The sequence below is a fragment of the Schistocerca americana genome, chromosome 7 (assembly GCF_021461395.2).
Source record: "Schistocerca americana isolate TAMUIC-IGC-003095 chromosome 7, iqSchAmer2.1, whole genome shotgun sequence".
Classification (NCBI taxonomy): Eukaryota; Metazoa; Arthropoda; class Insecta; order Orthoptera; family Acrididae; genus Schistocerca; species Schistocerca americana.
Genome location: NC_060125.1, coordinates 7,303,890 through 7,323,880, shown reverse-complemented (window position 1 = coordinate 7,323,880; position 19,991 = coordinate 7,303,890).

Genomic DNA, 19,991 nt, shown 5'->3' with positions numbered 1-19,991 from the left:
GCATCGGAATTTATAACTAGTGTCACAGGAATGGTTCAAAACATAGACAGTAAGAAGAGTCAATTTTCTTGTACTTAAGTCGGCATTGTGCCTTTTCTATTTAATTCCGATGCAATTTCTGTGTTTCGGCGTCAAGAAGAAGGTCAAAGGGATGCAGTAAACTTGAAGTGAAGCATCGGAATCTAAAACCGGTCTCAGGGGAAAGGTTCACATCATAGACAGTAAGAAGAGCCAGTCTTCCTGTACATGAGTCGGCATTGTGCCTTTTGTATTTAATTCCGATGCAGTTTCTGTGTTTCATCGTCAATAAGAAGGTCAGTTGGTTACAGTAAACCTGAAGTGAAGCATCGGAATCTATAACTAGTGTCACAGAAATGGTTCAAAACATAGACAGGAAGTATAGCCAGTCTTCTTGTACTTGAGTCGGCATTTTGCCTTTTGTATTTAATTCCGATGCAGTTTCTGTGTTTCATCGTCAATACGAAGGTCAGAGGGATACAGTAAACATGAAGTGAAGCATCGGAATCTATAACTAGTGTCACTGGAATGGTTCAAAACATAGACAGCAAGAAGGATCAGTCTTCTTGTACTTAAGTCGGCATAGTGCCTTTTTTATTTAATTCGGATGCAATATCTGTGTTTCTTCGTCAATAAGAAGGTCAGAGGGATACAGTAAACCTGAAGTGAAGCATCGGAATCTATAACTAGTGTCACAGAAATGGTTCAAAACATAGACAGTAAGATGAGCCAGTCTTCTTGTACTTGAGTCGGCAATGTGCCTTCTGTATTTAATTCCGATGCAATTTCTGAGTTTCATCGTCAATAAGAAAGTCAGAGGGATACAGTAAACCTGAAGTGAAGCATTGGAATCTATAACTAGTGTCACAGGAATGGTTCAAAACATAGACTGTAAGAAGAGGCATTATTCTTGTACTTAAGTCGGCAATTTGCCTTTTGTATTTAATTCCCTTGCAATTTACGTGCTTCATCGTCAATAAGATGGTCAGAGGGATACAGTAAACCTGAAGTGAAGCATCGGAATCTATAACTAGTGTCACAGGAATGGTTCAAAACATAGACAGTAAGAAGAGTCAATTTTATTGACCTTAAATCGGCATTGTGCCTTTTCTATTTCATTCCGATGCAATTTCTGTGTTTCGGCGTCACTAAGAAGGTCCAAGGGATACAGTAAACCTGAATTGAAGCATCGGAATCTAAAACCGGTCTCAGAGGAAAGGTTCAAAACATAGACAGTAAGAAGAGCCAGTCTTCTTGTACATGTGTCGGCATTGTGCCTTTTGTATTTAATTCCGATGCAATTTCTGTGTTTCATCGTCAATAAGAAGGTCAGCTGGATACAGTAAACCTGACGTGAAGCTTCGGAATCTATAACTAGTGTCACAGGAATGGTTAAAAACATAGACAGGAAGTTTAGCCGGTCTTCTTGCACTTGAGTCGGCATTGTGCATTTTGTATTTAATTCCGATGCAATTTCTGTGTTTCATACTCAATACGACGGTCAGAGTGGATACAGTAAACCTTAAGTGAAGCATCGGAAACTATAACTAGTGTCACAGGAATGGTTCAAAACATAGACAGTAAGAATAGTCAGTCTTCTAGTACTTACGTCGGCTTTGTGCCTTTTGTATTTAATTCCGATGCATTTTCGGTGTTTCATCGTGAATAAGAGGGTCAGAGGGATACAATAAACCTGAAGTGATGCATCGGAATTTTATAACTAGTGTCACAGGAATGGTTCAAAACATAGATATTAAAAAGAGTCTGTTTTCTTGTACTTAAGTCAGCATTGTGCCTTTTCTATTTAATTCCGATGCCATTTCTGTGTTTCGTCGTTAATAACAAGGTCCAAGGGATACAGTAAACCTGAAGTGAAGCATTGGAATCTAAAACCGCTCTCACAGGAATGGTTCAAAACATGGACAGTAAGAAGAGCCAGTCTCCCTGTACTTGAGTCGGCATTGTGATTTTTGTATTTAATTCTGATGCAATTTCTGTGTTTCATCGTCAGTACGACGGTCAGAGGGATACAGTTAACCTGAAGTGAAGCATCGGAATCTATAACTTGTGTCACAGGAATGGTTCATAACATAGACAGTAAAAAGTGTTAGTCTTCTTGTACTTAAGTCTGCATTGTGCCTTTTGTATATATTTCCGATGCAATTTCTGTGATTCATCGTCAATAAGAAGCTCAGAGGGATACAGTAAACCTGAAGTGAAACATCGGAATCTATAACTAGTGTCACAGGAATGGTTCAAAACATAGACAGTAAGAAGAGTCAGTTTTCTTGTACTTAAGTCGGCATTGTGCCTTTTGTATATAATTCCGATTCAAATTCTGTCTTTCTGCGTCAATAAGAAGGTCAGAGCGATACAGTAAACCTGAAGTGAAGCATCGGAATCTATAACTAGTGTCACAGGAATGGTTCAAAACATAGACAGTAAGAAGAGTCAGCCTTTTAGTACTTAAGTCGGCATTGTGCCCTTTGTATTTAATTCCGATGCAATTTCTGTGTTTCATCGTCAATACGAATCAAAGGGATACAATAAACCTGAAATGAAATATCGGAATCTATAACTAGTGTCACAGGAATGGTTCAAATCATAGACAGTAAGAAGAGTCAGTCTTCTTGTACTTAAGTCGGCATTGTGCTTTTTGTATTTCATTCCGATGCAATTTACGTGTTTCATCGTCAATACGAATGTCAGAGGGATACTGTAAACCTGAAGTGAAGCTTCGGAATCTATAACTAGTGTCTCAGGAATGGTTCAAAAGATAGACAGTAAGAAGAGTCAGTCTTCTAGTACTTAAGTCCGGTTTGTGACTTTTGTATTGAATTCCGATGCATTTTCTGTGTTTCATCGTAAACGAGAGGGTCAGAGGGACACAGTTAACCTGAAGTGATGCATCGGAATCTATAACTAGTGTCACAGGAGTGGTTCAAAACAGAGATATTAAGAAGAGTCTGTTTTCTTGTACTTAAGTCGGCATTGTGCCTTATCTATTTAATTCCGATGCAATTTCTGTGTCTCGTCGTTAATAACAAGGTCCAAGGGATACAGTAAACCTGAAGTGGGGCATCGGAATCTAAAACCGGTCTCACAGGAAAGGATCAAAACATGGACAGTAAGAAGAGCCAGTCTGCTTGTGCTTGAGTCGGCATTGTGCCTTTTGTATTTAATTCCGATGCAATTTTTGTGTTTCATCGTCAGTACGACAGTCAGAGGGATGCAGTTAACCTGAAGTGAAGCTTCGGAATCTCTAACTAGAGTCACAGGAATGGTTCAAAACATAGACAGTAAGAAGAGTCAGTCTTCTTGTACTTAAGTCTGCATTGTGCCTTTTGTATATATTTCCGATGCAATTTCTGTGTTTCATCGTCAATAAGAAGCTCAGAGGGATAATGTAAATCTGAAGTGAAGCATCGGAATCTATAACTAGTGTCACAGGAATGGTTCAAAACATAGACAGCAAGAAGTGTCAGGTTTCTTGTACTGAAGTCGGCATTGTGCCTTTTGTATTTAATTCCGATGCAATTTCTGTGTTTCATACTCGATACGACGGTCAGAGTGGATACAGTAAACCTGAAGTGAAGCATCGGAATCTATAACTAGTGTCACAGGAATGGTTTAAAACATAGGCAGTAAGAAGAGTCAGTCTTCTAGTACTTAAGTCGGCTTTGCGCCTTTTGTATTTAATTCCGATGCATTTTCGGTGTTTCATCGTGAATAAGAGTGTCAGAGGGATACAGTAAACCTGAAGTGAAGCATAGGAATCCATAACTAGTGTCACAGGAATGGTTCAAAAAATAGACAGTAAGAAGTGTTAGTCTTCTTGTACTTAAGTCTGGATTGTGCCTTATGTATATATTTCCGATGCAATTTCTGTGACTCATCGTCAATAAGAAGCTCAGAGGGATACAGTAAACCTGAAGTGAAGCATCGGAATCTATAACTAGTGTCACAGGAATGGTTCAAAACATAGACAGTAAGAAGAGTCAGTTTTCTTGTACATAAGTCGGCATTGTTCCTTTTGTATATAATTCCGATTCAATTTCTGTGTTTCTTCGTCAATAAGAAGGTCAGAGGAATACAGTAAACCTTAAGTGAAGCATCGGAATCTATAACTAGTGTCACAGGAATGGTTCAAAACATAGACAGTAAGAAGAGTCAGTCTTTTTGTACTTAAATCGGCATTGTGCCTTTTGTATTTAATTCCGATGCAATTTCTGTGTTTCATCATCAATACGAAGGTCAGAGGGATACAATAAACCTGAAATGAAGCATCGGAATCTATAACTAGTGTCACAGGAGTGGTTCAAATCATAGACAGTAAGAAGAGTCAGTCTTCTTGTACTTAAGTCGGCATTGTGACTTTTGAATTTAATTCCGATGCAATTTACGTGTTTCATCGTCAATAAGAAGGTCAGAGGGATACAGTAAACCTGAAGTGAAGCATCGGAATCTATAACTAGTGTCACAGGAATGGTTCAAAACATAGACAGTAAGAAGAGTCAGTTTTCTTGTACTTAAGCCGGCATTGTGCCTTTTGTATTTAATTCCGATGCAATTTCTGTGTTTCGTCGTCGATAAGTAGGTCACATGGATACAGTAAACCTGAAGTGAAGCATCGGAATCTATCACTAGTGTCACAGGAATGGTTCCAAACATAAACAGTAAGAAGAGTCAGTTTTCTTGTTCTTAGGTCGGCAATGTGCCTTTTGTATTTAATTCCGATGCAATTGCTGTGTTTCATCGTCAGTACGACGGTCAGAGGGATACAGTAAACCTGAAGTGAAGCATCGGAATCTATAACTAGTGTCACAGGAATGGTTCAAAACGTAGACAGTAAGAAGAGTCAGTCTTCTAGTACTTAAGTCAGCTTTGTGCCTTTTGTATTTAATTCCGATGCAATTTTTGTGTTTCATCGACAATAAGAAGGTCAGAGGGATACAGTTAACCTGGAGTGAAGCATCGGAATCTATAACTAGTGTCACAGGAATGGTTCAAAACATAAACAATAAGAAGAGTCAGTCTTCTTGTACTTAAGTCGGCATTGTGCCTTTTCTATTTAATTCCGATGCAATATCTGTGTTTCATCCTCAATAAGAAGGTCCAAGGGCTACAGTAAACCTGAAGTGAAGCATCGGAATCTATAACTAGTGTCACAGGAATGGTTCAAAACATAGTCAGTAAGAAGCGTCAGTCTTCTTGTACTTAAGTCGGCATTGTGCCTTATATATTTAATTCTGACGCAATATCTGTGTTTCATCGTCAATTAGAAGGTCCAAGGGATACTGTAAACCTGGAGTGAAGCATCGGAGTCTATAACTAGTGTCACAAGAACGGTTCAAAACCTAGACTGTAATAAGAGTCAGTCTTCTTGTACTTTAGTCGGCATTGTGCCCTTTGTATATAATTCCCATGCAATTTCTGTGTTTCATCGTCAATAAGAAGGTCCAAGGAATACAGTAGACCTGGAGTGAAGCATCGCAATCTATAACTAGTGTCACAGGAATGGTTCAAACATAGACAGTAAGAAGCGTCAGTCTTCTTGTACTTAACTCTGCATTGTGCCTTTTGTATTTAATTCCGATGCAATTTCTGTGTTTCATCGTCAATAGGAAGGTCTAAGAGATACAGTAAACCTGAAGTGAAGCATCGGTATTTATAACTGGTGTCACAGGAATGGTTCAAAACATAGTCAGTAAGAAGAGTCAGTCTTCTTGTTCTTAAGTCGGCATTGTGCCTTTTGTATTTAGTTCCGATGCAATTTCTGTGTTTCTTCGTCAATAAGAAGGTCCAAGGGATACAGTAAACCTGGAGTGAAGCATCGGAGTCTATAACTAGTGTCACAGGAATGGTTCAAAGCATAGACAGTAAGAAGAGTCAGTCTTCTTATACTTAATTCGGCATTGTGCCTTTTGTATTTAATTCCGATGCAATTTCTGTGTTTCATCGTCAATAAGACGGTCAGAGGGATACAGTAAACTTGAAGTGAAGTATCAGAATCTATAACTAGTGTCACAGGAATGGTTCAAAACATTGTTAGTAAGAAGAGTCAGACTTCTTTTACTTAAGTCGGCATTGTGACTTTTGTATTTAATTCCGATGCAGTTTCCGTGTTTGTTCGTCAATAAGAATGTCCAAGGGATACAGTAAACCTGGAGTGAAGCACCGGAGTCCGTTACTAGTGTCACAGGAATGGCTCAAAACATGGACAGTAAAAAGATTTAGTCTTGTTGTACTTAATTCGGCATTGTGCCTTTTGTATATAATTCCGAAGCAATTTCTGTGTTTCATGGTCAAAAAGACGGTCAGAGGGATACAGTAAACCTGAAGTGAAGCATCAGAAACTATAACTAGTGTCACAGGAATGGTTCAAAACATAGTCAGTAAGAAGAGACAGCCATCTTGTACTTAAGTCGGCATTGTGAATTTTGTATTTAATTCCGAAGCAATTTCTGTGTTTCATCGTCAATAAGAAGGTCCAAGGGATACAGTAAATCTGAAGTGAAGCATCGGAATCTATAACTAGTGTCACAGGAATAGTTCAAACATACACAGTAGCAAGAGTCAGTCTACTTGTACTTAACTCGGCATTGTGCCTATTGTATTTAATTCCGATGCAATTTCTGTGCTTCATCGTCAATAAGAAGGTCCAAGGGACACAGTAAAACTGAAGTGAAGCATCGGAATTTATAACTAGTGTCACAGGAATGGTTCAAATCATAGACAGTAGGAAGAGTCAGCCATCTTGTACTTAAGTCGGCATTGTGAATTTTGTATTTAATTCCGATGCAATTTCTGTGTTTCATCGTCAATAAGAAGGTCCAATGGATACAGTAAACCTAAAGTGAAGCATCGGAATCTATAACTAGTGTCACAGGAATGGTTCAAAACATAGACTGTCGGAAGAGTCAATCTTCTTGTACTTAAGTCGGCATTGTGCATTTTTGTATTTAATTCCGATGCAATTTCTGTGTTTCATCGTGAATAAGAAGGTCAGAATGATACAGTAAACCTGAAGTGAAGCTTCGGAATCTATAACTAGTGTCTCAGGAATGGTTCAAAACATAAACAGTAAGAAGAGTCAGTCTTCTAGTACTTAAGTCGGCTTTGTACCTTTTATATTTAATTCCGATGCATTTTCTGTGTTTCATCGTGAATGAGAAGGTCAGAGGGATACAGTAAACCTGAAGTGATGCATCGGAATCTATAACAAGTGTCACAGGAGTGGTTAAAAACAGAGATATTAAGAAGAGTCAGTATTCTTGTTCTTAAGTCGGCATTGTGCCTTATCTATTTAATTCCGATGCAATTTCTGTGTTTCGTCGTTAATAACAAGGTCCAAGGGATACAGTAAACCTGAAGTGGGGTATCGGAATCTAAAACCGGTCTCACAGGAAAGGTTCAAACATGGACAGTAAAAAGAGCCAGTCTTCTTGTACTTGTGTCGGCATAGTGCCTTTTGTATTTAATTCCGATGCAATTTCTGTGTTTCATCGTCAGTACGACGGTCAGAGGGATACAGTTAACCTGAAGTGAAGCTTCGGAATCAATAACTAGTGTCACAGGAATGGTTCAAAGCATAGACAGTAAGAAGTGTCAGTCTTCTTGTACTTAAGTCTGCATTATGCCTTTTGTATATAATTCCGATGCAATTTCTGTGTTTCATCGTCAATAAGAAGCTCAGAGGGATAATGTAAATCAGAAGTGAAGCATCGGAATCTATAACTAGTGTCACAGGAATGGTTCGAAACATAAACAATAAGAAGAGTCAGTCTTCTTGTACTTAAGTCGGCATTGTGCCTTTTCTATTTAATTCCGATGCAATATCTGTGTTTCATACTCAATAAGAAGGTCCAAGGGATACAGTAAACCTGAAGTGAAGCATCGGAATCTATAACTAGTGTCACAGGAATGGTTCAAAACATAGTCAGTAAGAAGCGTCAGTCATCTTGTACTGAAGTCGGAATTGTGCCTTATATATTTAATTCTGATGCAGATTCTGTGTTTCATCGTCAATTAGAAGGTCCTAGGGATACTGTAAACCTGGAGTGAAGCACCGGAATCTATAACTAGTGTCACAAGAACGGTTCAAATCATAGACTGTAATAAGAGTCAGTCTTCTTGTACTTTAGTCGGCATTGTGCCCTTTGTATATAATTACCATGCAATTTCTGTGTTTCATCGTCAATAAGAAGGTCCAAGGAATACACTAGACCTGGAGTGAAGCATCGGAATCTATAACTAGTATCACAGGAATTGTTCAAACATAGACAGTAAGAAGCGTCAGTCTTCTTGTACTTAACTCTGCATTGTGCCTTTTGTATTTAATTCCGATGCAATTTCTGTGTTTCATCGTCAATAGGAAGGTCCAAGAGATACAGTAAACCTGAAGTGAAGCATCGGTATTTATAACTAGTGTCACAGGAATGGTTCAAAACATAGTCAGAAAGAAGAGTCAGTCTTCTTGTACTTAAGTCGGCATTGTGCCTTTTGTATTTAGTTCCGATGCAATTTCTGTGTTTCTTCGTCTATAAGAAGGTCCAAGGGATACAGTAATCCTGGAGTGAAGCATCGGAGTCTATAACTAGTGTCACAGGAATGGTTCAAAGCATAGACAGTAAGAAGAGTCAGTCTTCTTATACTTGATTCGGCATTGTGCCTTTTGTATTTAATTCCGATGCAGTGTCTGTGTTTCTTCGTCAATAAGAAGGTCCAAGGGATACAGTAAACCTGGAGTGAAGCACCGGAGTCTAAAACTAGTGTCACAGGAATGGCTCAAAACATGGACAGTAAGAAGAGTCAGTCTTCTTGTACTTGATTCGGCATTGTGCCTTTTGTATATAATTCCGATGCAATTTCTGTGTTTCATCGTCAAAAAGAAGGTCAGAGGGATACAGTAAACCTGAAGTGAAGCATCAGAAACTATAACTAGTGTCACAGGAATGGTTCAAAACATAGTCAGTAAGAAGAGTCATTCTTCTTGTACTTAAGTCGGCATTGTGCCTTTTGAATTTAATTCCGATGCAATTTCTGTGTTTCATCGTCAATAAGAAGGTCCAAGGGATACAGTAATCCTGGAGTGAAGCATCGGAATCTATAACTAGTGTCACAGGAATGGTTCAAAACATAGACAGTAGCAAGAGTCAGTCTACTTGTACTTAAGTCGGCAATGTGCCTATTGTATTTAATTCCGATGCAATTTCTGTGTTTCATCGTCAATAAGAAGGTCCAAGGGACACAGTAAAACTGAAGTGAAGCATCGGAAATTATAACTAGTGTCACAGGAATGGTTCAAATCATAGACAGTAGGAAGAGTCAGCCATCTTGTACTTAAGTCGGCATTGTGAATTTTGTATTTAATTCCGATGCAATTTCTGTGTTTCATCGTCAATAAGAAGGTCCAATGGATACAGTAAACCTAAAGTGAAGCATCGGAATCTATAACTAGTGTCACAGGAATTGTTCAAAACATAGACTGTCAGAAGAGTCAATCTTCTTGTACTTAAGTCGGCATTGTGCATTTTTGTATTTAATTCCGATGCAATTTCTGTGTTTCATCGTGAATAAGAAGGTCAGAGGGATACAGTAAACCTGAAGTGAAGCTTCGGAATCTATAACTAGTGTCTCAGGAATGGTTCAAAACATAGACAGTAAGAAGAGTCTGTCTTCTAGTACTTAAGTCGGCTTTGTGCCTTTTATATTTAATTCCGATGCATTTTCTGTGTTTCATCGTGAATGAGAGGGTCAGAGGGATACAGTAAACCTGAAGTGATGCATCGGAATCTATAACTAGTGTCACAGGAGTGGTTAAAAACATAGATATTAAGAAGAGTCAGTTTTCTTGTACTTAAAACGGCATTGTGCCTTATCTATTTAATTCCGATGCAATTTCAGTGTTTCGTCGTTAATAACAAGGTCCAAGGGATACAGTAAACCTGAAGTGGGGCATCGGAATCTAAAACCGGTCTCACAGGAAAGGTTCAAACATGGACTGTAAGAAGAGCCAGTCTTCTTGTACTTGTGTCGGCATTGTGCCTTTTGTATTTAATTCCGATGCAATTTCTGTGTTTCATCGTCAGTACGACGGTCAGAGGGATACAGTTAACCCGAAGTGAAGCTTCGGAATCTCTAACTAGTGTCACGGGAATAGTTCAAAACATAGACAGTAAGAAGTGTCAGTCTTCTTGTACTTAAGTCTGCATTGTGCCTTTTGTATATAACTCCGATGCAATTTCTGTGTTTCATCGTCAATAAGAAGCTCAGAGGGATAATGTAAATCTGAAGTGAAGCATCGGAATCCATAACTAGTGTTACAGGAATGGTTCAAAACATAGACAGCAAGAAGTGTCAGGTTTCTTGTACAGAAGTCGGCATTGTGCCTTTTGTATTTAATTCCGATGCAATTTCTGTGTTTCATACTCAATACGACGGTCAGAGTGGATACAGTAAATCTGAAGTGAAGCATCGGAATCTATAACTAGTGTCACAGGAAAGGTTCAAAACATAGACAGTAAGAAGAGTCAGTCTTCTAGTACTTAAGTCGGCTTTGTGCCTTTTGTATTTAATTCCGATCGGTGTTTCATCGTGAATAGGACTGTCAGAGGGATACAGTAATCCTGAAGTGAAGCATAGGAATCTATAACTAGTGTCACAGGAATGGTTCAAAACATAGACAGTAAGAAGTGTTAGTCTTCTTGTACTTAAGTCCGGATTGTGCCTTTTGTATATATTTAGGATGCAATTTCTGTGATTCATCGTCAATAAGAAGCTCAGAGGGATACAGTAAACCTGAAGTGAAGCATCGGAATCTATAACTAGTGTCACAGGAATGGTTCAAATCATAGACAGTAAGAAGAGTCAGTTTTCTTGTACTTAAGACGGCATTGTGCCTTTTGTATATAAATCCGATTCAATTTCTCTGTTTCTTCGTCAATAAGAAGGTCAGAGGAATACAGTAAACCTGAAGTGAAGCATCGGAATCTATAACTAGTGTCACAGGTATGGTTCAAAACATAGACAGTAAGAAGAGTCAGTCTTTTTGTACTTAAGTCTGCATTGTGCCTTTTGTATTTAATTCCGATGCAATTTCTGTGTTTCATCATCAATACGAAGGTCAGAGGGATACAATAAACCTGAAATGAAGCATCGGAATCTACAACTAGTGTCACAGGAATGGTTCAAATCATAGACAGTAAGAAGAGTCAGTCTTCTTGTACTTAAGTTGGCATTGTGACTTTTGTATTTAATTCCGATGCAATTTACGTGATTCATCGTCAATAAGAAGGTCAGAGGGATGCAGTAAACCTGAAGTGAAGCATCGGAATCTATAACTAGTGTCACAGGAATGGTTCAAGACATAGACAGTAAGAGGAGTCAGTTTTCTTGTACTTAAGTCGGCATTGTGCCTTTTGTATTTAATTCCGATGCAATTTCTGTGTTTCGTCGGCAATAAGAAGGTCACATGGATACACTAAACCTGAAGTGAAGCATCGGAATCTATAACTAGTGTCACAGGAATGGTTCAAAACATAAACAGTAAGCAGAGTCAGTTTTCTTGTTCTTAGGTCGGCATTGTGCCTTTTGTATTTAATTCCGATGCAATTTCTGTGTTTCATCGACAGTACGACGGTCAGAGGGATACAGTAAACCTGACGTGAAGCATCGGAATCTATAACTAGTGTCACAGGAATGGTTCAAAACATAGACAGTAACAAGAGTCAGTCTTCTAGTACTTAAGTCGGCTTTGTTCCTTTTGTATTTAATTCCGATGCATTTTCTGTGTTTCATCGTGAATAAGAGGGTCAGAGAGATACAGTAAACCTGAGGTGATGCACAGGAATCTGTAACAAGTGTCACAGTAGTGGTTCAAAACAGACATAATAAGAAGAGTCTGTTTTCTTGTACTTAAGTCGGCATTGTGCCTTATCTATTTAATTCCGATGCAATTTCTGTGTTTCGACGTTAATAACAAGGTCCAAGGGATACAGTAAACCTGAAGTGAGGCATCGGAATCTAAAACCGGTCTCACAGGAAAGGTTCAAAACATGGACAGTAAGAAGAGAAAGTCTTCTTGTACTTGAGTCGGCATTGTGCCTTTTGTATTTAATTCCGATGCAATTTCTGTGTTTCATCGTCAGTACGACGGTCAGAGGGATACAGGTAACCTGAAGTGAAGCATCGGAATCTCCAACTAGTGTCACAGGAATGGTTCAAAACATTGTTAGTAAGAAGAGTCTGTCTTCTTGTACTTAAGTCGGCATTGTGCCTTTTGTATTTATTTACGATGCAATTTCTGTGTTTCATCGTCAATAAGAAGGTCTTAGGGATACAGTAAACCTAGAGTGAAGCATCGGAATCTATAACTAGTGACACAGGGACGGTTAAAAACATAGACAGTAACATGAGTCGGTATTCTTGTACTTAAGTCGGCATTGTGCCTTTTCTACTTAATTCCGATGCCGTTTCTGTGACTCACCGTCAATAAGAAGGTCCAAGGGATACAGTAAACCTGGAGTGAAGCATCGGAATCCATAACTTGTGTCACAGGTATGGTTCAAAACATAGACAGTAAGAAAAGTCAGACTTCTTTTACTTAAGGCGGCATTGTGACTTTTGTATTTAATTCCGATGCAGTTTCTGTGTTTCATCGTCAATAAGAAGGTCCATGGGATACAGTAAACCTGGAGTGAAGCACCGGAGTCTATAACTAGTGTCACAGGAATGACTCAAAACATGGACAGTAAGAACAGTCAGTCTTCTTGTACTTAAGTCGGCATTGTGCCTTTTGAATTTAATTCCGGTGCAATTTCTGTGTTTCATCGTCAATAAGAAGGTCCAAGGGATACAGTAAACCTGAAGTGAAGCATCGGAATCTATAACTAGTGTCACAGGAATGGTTCAAAACATTGACAGTAGGAAGAGTCAGTCCTCTTGTGCTTAAGTCGGCATTGTGCCTTTTGTATTTAATTCCGATCCAATTTCTGTGTTTCATCGTCAATAAGAAGGTCAGAGGGATACAGTAAACCTGCAGTGAAGCATCAGAAACTATAACTAGTGTCACAGGAATGGTTCAAAACATAGTCAGTAAGAAGAGTCAGTCTTCTTGTACTTAAGTCGGCATTGTGCCTTTTGAATTTAATTCCGATGCAATTTCTGTGTTTCATCGTCAATACGAAGGTCCAAGGGATACAGTAAACCTGAAGTGAAGCATCGGAATCTATAACTAGTGTCACAGGAATGGTTCAAATCATTGACAGTAGGAAGAGTCAGTCCTCTTGTGCTTAAGTCGGCATTGTGCGTTTTGTATTTAATTCCGATCCAATTTCTGTGTTTCATCGTCAATAAGAAGGTCAGAGGGATACAGTATACCTGGAGTGAATCATCGGAGTCTATAACTAGTGTCACAGGAATGGTTCAAAACATAGGCAGTGAGAAGAGTCAGCCTTCTTGTACTTAAGTCGGCCTTGTGCCTTTTGTATTCAATTCCGATGCAATATCTGTGTTTCTTCGTCAATAAGAAGGTCAGAGGGATACAGTAAACCTGAAGTGATGCATCGGAATCTATAACTAGTGTCACAGGAATGGTTCAAAGCATAGTCAGTAAGAAGAGTCAGTCTTCTAGTACTTGAGTTGGCATTGTGCCTTTTGTATTTAATTCCGATGCAATATCTGTGTTACATCGTCAATAAGAAGGTACAAGAGATACAGTAAACCTGGAGTGAAGCATCGGAATCTATAGCTAGTGCCGCAGGGACGTTTCAAAACATAGACAGTAAGATGAGTCAGTATTCTTGTACTTAAGTCGGCATTGTGCCTTTTCTATTTAATTCCGATGCATTTTTTGTGTTTCATCGTCAATATGGAGGTCCAAGGGTTACAGTAAACCTGGAGTGAACCATCGGAATCTATAACTATTGTCACAGGAATGGTTCAAAACATAGACAGTAGGAAGAGTCAGTCTACTTGTACTTAAGTCGGCATTGTGCCTTTTGTATTTTATTCCGATGCAATTTCTGTGTTTCATCGTCAATAAGAAGGTCAGAGGGATACAGTAAACCTGGAGTGAAGCATCGGAGTCTATAACTAGTGTCACAGGAATGGGTCAAAACATAAACAGTAAGAAGAGTCAGCCTTCTTGTACTTAATTCGGCATTGTGCCTTTTGTATTTAATTCCGATGCAATTTCTGTGTTTCACCGTCAATAAGAAGGTCCAAGGGATACAGTAAACCTGAAGTGAAGCATCGGAATCTATAACTAGTGTCACAGGAATGGTTCAAAACATAGACAGTAGCAAGAGTCAGTCTACTTGTACTTAAGTCGGCATTGTGCCTATTGTATTTCATTCCGGTGCAATTTCTGTGTTTCATCGTCAATAAGAAGGTCCAAGGGACACAGTAAACCTGGAGTGAAGCAACAGAATCTATAACTAGTGTCACAGGAATGGTTCAAACATAGACAGTAGGAAGAGTCAGTCTTCTTGTACTAAAGTCGGCATGTGCCTTTTGTATTTAATACCGATGCAATTTCTGCGTTTCATCGGCAATAAGAAGGTCAGAGGGATACAGTAATCCCGAAGTTAAACATCAGAATCTATTACTAGAGTCACAGGAATGGTTCAAAGCATAGTCAGTAAGAAGAGTCAGTCTTCTTGTAGTTAATTCGGCATTGTGCAGTTTGTATTTAATTCCGATGCAATTTCTGTGTTTCATTGTCATTAAGAATGTCCAAGGGGTACAGTAAACCTGAAGTGAAGCATCGGAATCTATAACTAGTGTCACAGGAATGGTTCAAAACATACACAGTAGGAAGAGTCAGTCTACTAGTACTTAAGTCGCCATTGTGCATTTTCTATTTAATTCCGATGCAATTTCTGTGTTTCATCGTCATTAAGACGGTCAGAGGGATACAGTAAACCTGAAGTGAAGCATCGGAATCTATAACTAGTGTCACAGGAATGGTTCAAAACATAGACAGTTGGAAGAGTCAGTCTTCTTGTACTTAAGTCGGCATTGTGCCTTTTGTATTTAATTCCGATGCAATTTTGTGTTTCATCGTGAATGAGAGGGTCAGAGGGACACAGTAAACCTGAAGTGATGCATCGGAATCTATAACTAGTGTCACAGGAGTGGTTCAAAACAGAGATATTAAGAAGAGTCTGTTTTCTTGTACTTAAGCCGGCATTGTGCCTTATCTATTTAATTCCGATGCAATTTCTGTGTTTCGTCATTAATAACAAGTTCCAAAGGATACAGTAAACCTGAAGTGGGGCATCGGAATCTAAAACCGGTCTCACAGGAAAGGTTCAAATCATGGACAGTAAGAAGAGCCAGACTTCTTGTACTTGAGTCGGCATTGTGCCTTTTGTATTTAATTCCGATGCAATTTCTGTGTTTCATCGTCAGTACGGCGGTCAGAGGGATACAGTTAACCTGAAGTGAAGCTTCGGAATCTCTAACTAGTGTCACAGGAATGGTTCAAATCATAGACAGTGAGAAGAGTCAGTCTTCTTGTACTTAAGTCTGCATTGTGCCTTTTGTATATGATTCCGATGCAATTTCTGTGTTTCATCGTCAATAAGAAGCTCAGAGGGATAATGTAAATCTGAAATGAAGCATCGGAATCTATAACTAGTGTCACAAGAGTGGTTCAAATCATACACAGTAAGAAGAGTCAGTCTTCTTGTACTTAAGTCGGCATTGTGAATTTTGTATTTAATTCCGATGCAATTTACGTGTTTCATCGTCAATCAGAAGGTCAGAGGGATACAGTAAACCTGAAGTGAAGCATCAGAATCTATAACTAGTGTCACAGGAATGGTTCTAAACATACACAGTAAGATGAGTCAGTTTTCTTGTATTTAAGTCGGCATTGTGCCTTTTGTATTTAATTCCGATGCCATTCCTGTGTTTCGTCGTCAATAAGAAGGTCACATGGATACAGTAAACCTGAAGTGAAGCATCGGAATCTATAACTAGTGTCACAGGAATGGTTCTAAACATAAACAGTAAGAAGAGTCAGTTTTCTCTTTCTTAGGTCGGCATTGTGCATTTTGTATTTAATTCCGATGCAATTTCTGCGTTTCATCGTCAGTACGACGGTCAGAGGGATACAGTAAACCTGAAGTGAAGCATCGGAATCTATAACTAGTGTCACAGGAATGGTTCAAAACGTAGACAGTAAGAAGAGTCAGTCTTCTAGTACTTAAGTCGGCTTTATGCCTTTTGTATTTAATTCCGATGCATTTTCTGTGTTTCATCGTGAATAAGAGGGTCAGAGGGATACAGTAAATATGAAGTGATGCATCGGGATCTATAACTAGTGTCACAGGAATGGTTCAAAACATAGACAGCAAGAAGTGTCAGGTTTCTCGTACTGAAGTCGGCATTGTGCCTTTTGTATTTAATTCCGATGTAATTTCTGTGTTTCATACTCAATACGACGGTCAGAGTGGATACAGTAAACCTGAAGTGATGCATAGGAATCTATAACTAGTGTCACACGAATGGTTCAAAACATAGACAGTAAGAAGAGTCAGTTTTCTTGTACTTAAGTCGGCATTGTGCCTTTTGTATATAATTCCGATTCAATTTCTGTGTTTCTTCGTCAATAAGAAGGACAGAGGAATACAGTAAACCTGAAGTGAAGCATCGGAATCTATAACTAGTGTCACAGGAATGGTTCAAACATAGGCAGTAAGAAGAGTCAGTCTTTTTGTACTTAAGTCGGCATTGTGCCTTTTGTATTTAATTCGAATGCAATTTCTGTGTTTCATCATCAATACGAAGGTCCGAGGCATACAGTAAACCTGAAGTGAAGCATCGGAATCTGTAACTAGTGTCACAGGAATGGTTCCAAACATAAACAGTAAGAAGAGTCAGTTTTCTTGTTCTTAGGTCGGCATTGTGCCTTTTGTATTTAATTCCGATGCAATTTCTGTGTTTCATCGTCAGTACGACGGTCAGAGGGATACAGTAAACCTGAAGTGAAGCATCGGAATCTATAACTAGTGTCGCAGGAATGGTTCAAAACGTAGACAGTAAGAAGAGTCAGTCTTCTAGTACTTAAGTCGGCTTGATGCCTTTTGTATTTAATTCTGATGCATTTTCTGTGTTTCATCGTGAATAAGAGGGTCAGAGGGATACGGTAAATATGAAGTGATGCATCGGGATCTATAACTAGTGTCACAGTAGTGGTTCAAAACAGAGATAATAAGAAGAGTCTGTTTTCTTGTACTTAAGTCGGCATTGTGCCTTATCTATTTAATTCCGATGCAATTTCTGTGTTTCGTCGTTAATAACAAGGTCCAAGGGATACAGTAAACCTGAAGTGAGGCATCGGAATCTAAAACCGGTCTCACAGGAAAGGTTCAAAGCATGGACAGTAAGAAGAGCCAGCCTTCTTGTACTTGAGTCGGCATTGTGCCTTTTGTATTTAATTTCGATGCAATTTCTGTGTTTCATCGTCAGTACGACGGTCATAGGGATACAGTTAACCAGAAGTGAAGCATCGGAATCTCAAACTAGTGTCACAGGAATGGTTCAAAGCATAGACAGTAAGAAGAGCCAGTCTTCTTGTACTTAAGTCGGCATTGTGACTTTTGTATTTAAGTCTGATGTATTTTCTGTGTTTCATCGTAAATAAGAGGGTCAGAGGGATACAGTAAACCTGAAGTGAAGCATCGGAATCTATAGCTAGTGTCACAGGAATGGTTCAAAACATAAACAATAAGAAGAGTCAGTCATCTTGTACTTTAGTCGGCATTGTGCCTTTTCTATTCAATTCCGATGCAATATCTGTGTTACATCCTCAATAAGAAGGTCCGAGGGATATAGTAAACCTAAAGTAAAGCATCGGAATCTATAACTAGTGTCACAGGAATGGTTCAAAACATAGTCAGTAAGAAGCGTCAGTCTTCTTGTACTTAAGTCGGCATTGTGCCTTATATATTTAATTCTGATGCAATATCTGTGTTTCATCGTCAATTAGAAGGTCCAAGGGATACTGTAAACCTAGAGGGAAGCACCGGAATCCATAACTAGTGTCACAAGAACGGTTCAAAACATAGACAGTAGCAAGAGTCAGTCTACTTGTACTTAAGTCGGCATTGTGAGTATTGTATTTAATTCCGATGCAATTTCTGTGTTTCATCGTCAATAAGAAGGTCCAAGGGATACAGTAAACCTGGAGTGAAACATCGGAGTCTATAGCTAGTGTCACAGGAATGGTTCAAAGCATAGACAGTAAGAGGAGTCAGTCTTCTTATACTTAATTTTGCATTGTGCCTTTTGTATTTAATTCCGATGGAATTTCTGTGTTTCATTGTCATTAAGAAGGTCCAAGGGATACAGTAAACCTGAAGTGAAGCATCGGAATCTATAACTACTGTCACAGGAATGGTTCAAAACATACACAGTAGGAAGAGTCAGTCTTCTAGTACTTAAGTCGCCATTGTGCATTTTCTATTTAATTCCGATGCAATTTCTTTGTTTCATCGTCATTAAGACGGTCAGAGGGATACAGTAAACCTGAAGTGAAGCATCGGAATCTATAACTAATGTCACAGAAATGGTTCAAAACATAGACAGTTGGAAGAGTCAGTCTTCTTGTACTTAAGTCGCCATTGTGCCTTTTGTATTTAATTCCGATGCAATTTCTGTGTTTCATCGTGAATGAGAGGGTCAGAGGGCCACAGTAAACCTGAAGTGATGCATCGGAATCTATAACTAGTGTCACAGGAGTGGTTCAAGACAGAGATATTAAGAAGAGTCTGTTTTCTTGTACTTAAGTCGGCATTGTGCCTTATCTATTTAATTACGACCCAATATCTGTGTTTCGTCGGTAATAACAAGGTCCAAGGGATACAGTAAACCTGAAGTGGGGCATCAGAATGTAAAACCGGTCTCACAGGAAAGGTTCAAAACATGGACAGTAACAAGAGCCAGTCTTCTTGTACTTGAGTCGGCATTGTGCCTTTTGTATTAAATTCCGATGCAATTTCTGTGTTTCATCGTCAGTACGACGGTCAGAGGGATACAGTTAACCTGAAGTGAAGCTTCGGAATCTCTAACTAGTGTCACAGGAATGGTTCAAAACATAGACAGTAAGAAGAGTCAGTCTTCTTGTACTTAAGTCTGCATTGTGCCTTTTGTATATGATTCCGATGCAATTTCTGTGTTTCATCGTCAATATGAAGCTCAGAGGGATAATGTAAATCTGAAGTGAAGCATCGGAATCTATAACTAGTGTCACAGGAATGGTTCAAAACATAGACAGCAAGAAGTGTCAGGTTTCTTGTACAGAAGTCGGCATTGTGCCTTTTGTATTTAATTCCGATGCAATTTCTGTGTTTCATACTCAATACGACGGTCAGAGTGGATACAGTAAACATGAAGTGAAGCATCGGAATCTATAACTAGTGTCACAGGAATGGTTCAAAACATAGACGGTAAGAAGAGTCAGTCTTCTAGTACTTAAGTCGGCTTTGTGGCTTTTGTATTTAATTTAGATGCATCTTCGGTGTTTCATCGTGAATAAGAGTGTCAGAGGGATACAGTAAACCTGAAGTGATGCATAGGAATCTATAAATAGTGTCACAGGAATGGTTCAAAACATAGTCAGTAAGAAGTGTTAGTCTTCTTGTACATAAGTCTGGATTGTGCCTTTTGTATATATTTCCGATGCAATTTCTGTGATTCATCGTCAATAAGAAGCTCAGAGGGATACAGTAATCCTGAAGTGAATCATCGGAATCTATAACTAGTGTCACAGGAATGGTTCAAAACATAGACAGTAAGAAGAGTCAGTTTTCTTGTACTTAAGTCGGCATTGTGCCTTTTGTATTTAATTCCGATGCAATTTACGTGCTTCATCGTCAATAAGTAGGTCGGAGGGATACAGTAAACCTGGAGAGAAGCATCGGAATCTATAACTAGTGTCACAGGAATGGTTCAAAACATAGACA